Source organism: Diplotaxodon limnothrissa, linkage group LG18, assembly GCF_057381915.1.
Source record: "Diplotaxodon limnothrissa isolate DT_005_m linkage group LG18, D_limnothrissa_male_GT1.1, whole genome shotgun sequence".
In the NCBI taxonomy this organism is placed as follows: domain Eukaryota; kingdom Metazoa; phylum Chordata; class Actinopteri; order Cichliformes; family Cichlidae; genus Diplotaxodon; species Diplotaxodon limnothrissa.
The window spans coordinates 21,311,065-21,318,585 of NC_140613.1; positions in this window are offsets into that span (position 1 = coordinate 21,311,065).

Consider the following 7,521-nt stretch of genomic DNA (forward strand, 5'->3'; position numbering starts at 1 on the left):
AGTCACAACAGACTGATGCTGCTCCAAATTATCAGTTTGCGAGCCTATATGTGCAAAGGACAGGACCCTAACCCACCCTGTCTGTTGATGTTCGCCACCACAGAGACGGATGATAATATAAACTAGACTAAACTCAGCTAGGACAAACTAATAATACTAGTAGAACCTTAACAATCAAAATACAAAATAACTCAGCATGCTGGGTCACAGACCCAGCACCATGACACACGTGTGCGAGAGTTAACCAGATCCAGTCACACAACAGCTTTTCTAAAAAATATATTTTAAAAAAGGTTTACAAAAAAATAACTAACAGACATATTTCTCTCTAGATTACAGCTGCATGAACAAATTGTTACTGAATACTGTTCATGATCCAAAAAGTGTCTCACCTGAACAGATGACACCAGCATCCTGATAATGTCCACAGTAGGGTATCCAAAATCCTCTGTGCTGACAATCAGTTAGGGAACTTTCACTTCCTGAGCAGGACACACCAGCCAGCCAGATTTGTCCTGTTCCTTCACCAAAGTGAGCTGATCGAGTGGCATTCAGTGCTGGTCCACAGTCTAACTGTCTGCAGACCACCTCAGCATCATTTAGGTCCCAGCCATCATCACAGACTGTTCCCCATCTGTTGTCGTGATAGATTTCCACTCTTCCAGAGCAAAGAGTTGCCCCAGAGTTATCAGGATCAATTAATCTTATCTGAGCATCTAAAAAAAGAAAGAACAGATTATGAGAACAGATGTGTTTTAGTTTTTAAATACTTAAAATCAAGAAGCAAAAGGTAAACGAGCTAAAACTTAGTTATTCTGATCCTCCAAACATACATTTCTGAGTAAATCCATTAACAATTCAAATAAGGAAATGCAGTGAGGCAACAGAAAAAAAACTGAATTCATAATTAGATTTTTTATTATTTACTTGTCCTCTTAAATTAGAGTTTTAAAAAAATCATCAACATGATATTATGGCAAAATGTGTAAAACGCTGGTCCGTTTCACGCTTTGCTTCACCAAAGCATGAAATGGACACTCATGCAGAAGTTGCAGTTGCACACGGAGATGTTTTATTTCAAACAGTGGCGGTACTAGCCTGTTTGGTGCCCTGGGCGAACACTCCCTCTGGTTTTAATTTTGAACTCCAGTATGAACACCCATCCCCCAACTCGAGGATCACCACAACATAACCTAACAGACCTACACCTTAGTTTGCAGATTCACTTTGTTTAGGGTTTATTTCTGGGATTTCACACAACCCAGGATTCAAATAATGAATACACTTACAAATGTAGATTGCTCGTTTGAGCTGCAGCTGCTTAAAATTGGTAACAAGGATCCTTCCTACTGTGCTGTGGTGTATCGTCCACCTGGATATAACAGGTTATTTTTATCGGAGCTCAGTGACTTCTTATCCGCTACTATGAGGCTGTCTAGAGTGCTTATAGTTGGGGACTTTAACATTCACGTTGATGATGACTCCGACCTATTCGCCAGAGACTTTATGAACATTATGGATTCTTTTCATTTGACTCAGCATGTGTCCGGTCCTACACACAGTAAAGGTCACACACTGGACCTTGTTTTTACTTTGGGTTTAAATATTGATTTTATTTGCTCTGAGGACATTTTTATTTCTGATCACTACAGGGAGTGCAGAATTATTAGGCAAATGAGTATTTTGTCCACATCATCCTCTTCATGCATGTTGTCTTACTCCAAGCTGTATAGGCTCGAAAGCCTACTACCAATTAAGCATATTAGATGATGTGCATCTCTGTAATGAGAAGGGGTGTGGTCTAATGACATCAACACCCTATATCAGGTGTGCATAATTATTAGGCAACGTCCTTTCCTTTGGCAAAATGGGTCAAAAGAAGGACTTGACAGGCTCAGAAAAGTCAAAAATAGTGAGATATCTTGCAGAGGGATGCAGCAGTCTCAAAATTGCAAAGCTTCTGAAGCGTGATCATCGAACAATCAAGCGTTTCATTCAAAATAGTCAACAGGGTCGCAAGAAGCGTGTGGAAAAACCAAGGCGCAAAATAACTGCCCATGAACTGAGAAAAGTCAAGCGTGCAGCTGCCAAGATGCCACTTGCCACCAGTTTGGCCATATTTCAGAGCTGCAACATCACTGGAGTGCCCAAAAGCACAAGGTGTGCAATACTCAGAGACATGGCCAAGGTAAGAAAGGCTGAAAGACGACCACCACTGAACAAGACACACAAGCTGAAACGTCAAGACTGGGCCAAGAAATATCTCAAGACTGGTTTTTCTAAGGTTTTATGGACTGATGAAATGAGAGTGAGTCTTGATGGGCCAGATGGATGGGCCCGTGGTTGGATTGGTAAAGGGCAGAGAGCTCCAGTCCGACTCAGACCCCAGCAAGGTGGAGGTGGAGTACTGGTTTGGGCTGGTATCATCAAAGATGAGCTTGTGGGGCCTTTTCGGGTTGAGGATGGAGTCAAGCTCAACTCCCAGTCCTACTGCCAGTTTCTGGAAGACACCTTCTTCAAGCAGTGGTACAGGAAGAAGTCTGCATCCTTCAAGAAAAACATGATTTTCATGCAGGACAATGCTCCATCACACGCGTCCAAGTACTCCACAGCGTGGCTGGCAAGAAAGGGTATAAAAGAAGAAAAACTAATGACATGGCCACCTTGTTCACCTGATCTGAACCCCATTGAGAACCTGTGGTCCATCATCAAATGTGAGATTTACAAGGAGGGAAAACAGTACACCTCTCTGAACAGTGTCTGGGAGGCTGTGGTTGCTGCTGCACGCAATGTTGATGGTGAACAGATCAAAACACTGACAGAATCCATGGATGGCAGGCTTTTGAGTGTCCTTGCAAAGACAGGTGGCTATATTGGTCGCTGATTTGTTTTGGTTTTGTTTTTGAATGTCAGAAATGTATATTTGTGAACGTGGAGATGTTATATTGGTTTCACTGGTAAAAATAAATAATTGAAATGGGTATATATTTGTTTTTTGTTAAGTTGCCTAATAATTATGCACAGTAATAGTCACCTGCACACACAGATATCCCCCTAAAATAGCTAAAACTAAAAACAAACTAAAAACTACTTCCAAAAGCATTCAGCTTTGATATTAATGAGTTTTTTGGGTTCATTGAGAACATGGTTGTTGTTCAATAATAAAATTATTCCTCAAAAATACAACTTGCCTAATAATTCTGCACTCCCTGTATGTTATTGTTTTTAACTTGTCTTTTAATGAGCCTTTGTCCCCCGTCAGACGGATGGTTAGCACCTGTTATCTCAATCTCTACCCCATCCCGGCCCATTATCTTGGATACTTTCTCTCTGGTTTCACTACCTGAGCTAGTGAAATTAGTGAATTCAGTGAAAGCATCCTCCTGTTCACTTGACATTATACCTGCATCATTATTCAAAAATGTCTTCCAGTCTATTGGCCCATGTGTGCTCACTTTAATCAACTCTTCACTGGCATCTGGTATAGTTCCGGTTTATTTTAAAAACGCTGCTATTCTCCCACTTTTAAAAAAATCTCAGCTTGACTCCTCTCTTTGGAGCAGCTACAGACCTATCTCTAAGTTACCGTTAATCGCTAAGCTTCTAGAAAAGGTTATGGCTAAGCAGCTTATGGCAGCTCTGGACAAACATGGCATTTACGATAAGTTTCAGTCCGGTTTTCGTCAATTTCACTCCACGGAGACAGCTCTTCCTAGGGTCTCAAGTGATATCTTGATGAATAATGATGCAGGAAAATGCTCTGTTCTACTCATGTTGGACCTCACATCAGCTTTCGACACAGTTGACCATCACATCCTCATTGAAAGGCTGAAAAAATGGGTTGGTGTATCTGGAACTGCTTTAGAGTGGTTCTCCTCTTATCTCATCCTTTTCTGTGGCAGTCTCCGATTTTAGGTCATCCTCTACCTCCCTTACCTATGGTGTCCCTCAAGGGTCAGTTTTGGGGCCTTTATTGTTTTTAATTTATCTTCTCCCCCTCCTGCATATAATGGGCTCTTTTGAGGACATTTCTTATCACTGTTATGCTGATGATATTCAGTTGTACGTTTCTTTTATGCCCGAGGATTTATCTAAGCTTCAGCGTCTGAATGATTGCTTAGATTTGATCAAACGTTGGATGGCTGCAAATTTCCTCCAACTCAACGAGGGGAAAACCGAAGTCCTCGTATGCGCCCCTGATAGGTTTCTATCGCAGATAGTGAAAGCCCTTGGTCCTCTCTCACTTTATGTTAAATCCTCTATCAGGAATTTAGGTGTCACCTTTGACTCGAGTCTCACGTTGGATGGGCATGTGAAATGTCTGGTTCGCTCTTGTTTTTATCATTTAAGAAATGTGGCTAGGCTAAGCCCGGTTTTATCTCGCTCTGAACTGGAGATTGCTATACATGCATTTATTTCGTCACGCTTGGATTATTGTAATTCGCTGTTTATGTGTCTAAGCAAAGGTTCTCTGGATCGTCTGCAGGTTGTGCAAAATGCTGCAACTAGACTTTTGACAAAATCCTCCATGTACTCACATGTGACACCGTTATTATCTCAGTTACACTGGCTTCCTGTTAAATTTAGAGTCGATTTTAAGATCCTGGTCTTGACCTACAGAGCTGTGCACGGACTGGCACCTGCCTACATCTTTGATCTGCTACAGCCCTATGTCTCTAGCAGGTCTTTGAGGTCATCTGATCAGGGCTTACTTGCTATAAAAAATACTAAGAGGAGGACTAAGGGTGACAGAGCTTTTTCCACTGTGGCCCCTACACTGTGGAACTCTCTCCCCCAAGCATTAAGAACTGTGGACTCAGTAGCTGTTTTTAAAAAACAACTCAAAACTTACATTTTTAAAACTGCTTTTGGTTAATTTTTTGCCTGTTTTATTTTCTCTTTTTAAATCTTTTCATGACTTGTAATCTCATGTGCAGCACTTTATGATTCTGTCTTGAAAGGTGCTATATAAATAAAAAATTATTTTTTTATTTATTACAACACTGGACATTATATTTCTTCATTTCTACTTAATACTGTACAGCTGCTGTTATTGTCTATACATATTTATATTTCTTCATACATTCTTATATATTTCTATACTGTGTATTTGTATATTGTGTATTTTGTTGTACATTTATTTCATTTTTAACTTTAATTTTATTTTATTCCTTCCTAGTTAAATTGACCCTTTTTAATTTTCATATTTATTTCCTATCTTTTTCATAGCCTTTTTTTTCTTTAGGTCATGAGCAGTTGTGTAAGCATTTCACTGCATATCATACTGTGTATGACTATGTATGTAACAAATAAAATTTGAATTTGAATTTTGAATTTGAATATATAATGGGCTTGGATTTACAACATTATGAATGAAATGTGCTCTATTTGGAAGCAGGGCCCTCCTCCCCTTTCGACGGGTTGTGTGTGAGACTTTAAATCATCAAACTGTAAATTATAAATTTTAAATTTTTATTGATCCCTTTACCCCTGGTCCTAAAGTGTATATTTATTTTCTTACTCTTCTTATATTTATTGCACTGCTGTAACTGGAGCCTCGTCGTCTGGTCTCTCTATAGACTGGACTGTATGTAGCGGAGATGACAATAAAGTTTTACTTTCGTGTTTGTTGGTTTATTTTTATTTTGTTTTATTTTGTGGGTTGGTTATTAGATGCCGCTCCAGCCAGCCAGAGAATCCCCGCCGCCCTGCCCTCTCCTCCCTGAGCCGCAGGGGCGGATCTAGAGAAATTTTCTTAGGGTGGCAAAGAAATCAAATGGGGTGGGAAAATCAAAGCCTTTTTTTTCAAACACATATGTAGGTGGTTACATATGGTTAAAATGATTCAAATGCAGTAAGTATACACGTTTTCATATAAATATAGTGTTAGATTATAATATTATTTTATGCCATGTTATACCCCTAATTAAAGATTGTGAATTATTATGTAGTTTTAGTTTGCATTATTCTCCTGAATTAGAAGAAGCTGATAACTATTGCATTAGTTGAACTGATTTGCATTACATTAAACTGCTGACTTGTTGTGAATGAATGATATTGTTTTATGATGCATTATACTGCTGAGTTATAAGAAATCTAATTTGTCTGAGTAGAAGAGAACAGAGTGTGCTGGAGTTTTCTGCCCCATTTCAGCAGGAGCAGATAAACAGGGAGCCAAGGTCGTAGCTTAGGCGCTGTGTGAGAGAAAGCATGTGAATGTTTAGGCTTTGTATGATAAGGTGGAGGCACCAGAGGCTATAAAAGTTTGAGCAATGCTCCACCATTTTGAGATTTTGAGGCTGTCTGCATCAGTGTCCATCTCCCACGTGTGTGATCATTAAATCATCGTTTGACTCAACCCGACCGGACCAGTGTTGTTATTGTGGTTTTTCTCTTGTCGCCATCCCCAATATTTTGAACCTTAACATTTTGGGGGCTCGTCCTGTGGTATTGGGGTGGAATTTAAAAGTTTGGACGGTCCGAGGTTGTCGAACGGACAGGCACGAGCCAGTGGTCTGATTTGAGTGGACAAAAGCCGGCTTATCTAAAGGTAAGGCACTACCTGTTGAATTATTTCCAAAATGTGCCAAATTGGATATGACTAAATTAAAGTCTACTCACTGAAATTACTGGTAGAGTGTCTGTTTTGATTTTGATGAGAATCACCGTGTGTTATGCAGTTAAAGTTGCTTAAGAGTATTTAATGAAGTGTGTTTTACTGTTATTTTAATCTCAGCATTATTATTGTATGAGAATCATGCAACAAGCATTGCATCGATGATCATTTATTGAAGCTTTTGACCTTATACTAACATCTGTGTTCCTGTGATTGTTATAACCTCTGATGAATCTTCTATTTACAGGTGTTAGGATAATGATATAATTTTTCATTGCAGGTGTAACCATGATCATTTTCATACATATTGCAACTTGTTGCTCATTGTAGAGTTGTGCTCAAGTTAATAAGGGTTAAAAGCTACAGTCAGCGCGAATGTCTGACTGATCTATTGAGGGGAAAGGCTTCGAGCATAGAAGGCCACACGCGCTTACATAACATTGATATCATGTTATTGTTTGTGATCTTTTCTTCAATTATGTCTTTAAGGTTAGTTTAAATAGTGGCAGTTAATTAAACGACATTTATTAAAATATTAAATACCTGAGTCAGAACGTTACACGCGGATCACCTTAAGAGTCTGGGAAACTTTGTAGCTGCCTAACTTTTTTTTTTGAATGTTCTAGCTCCGTTGATTTGACACATTGGAATGTGTCAAAAAAGGGGGGGAAGGTTGAGCTTTAACATCAAACCAGGATTATTTGAACATTTTATAACTTCATTTGTGTCTTTAATAATTTAGGAATGGTAAAGCTTAAGCTAATAGCGGTCCGAGAAGACGGACCTTTTAGAGAATCAGTGAAAAAGCATAAACTATCACTTTCATGTTTAATCATTACTCATTGAAATGAACTGAATAGCGCTTAGAAGATTTGTTAATTTCTTTGTCTTTTGTTAAAAAGAGG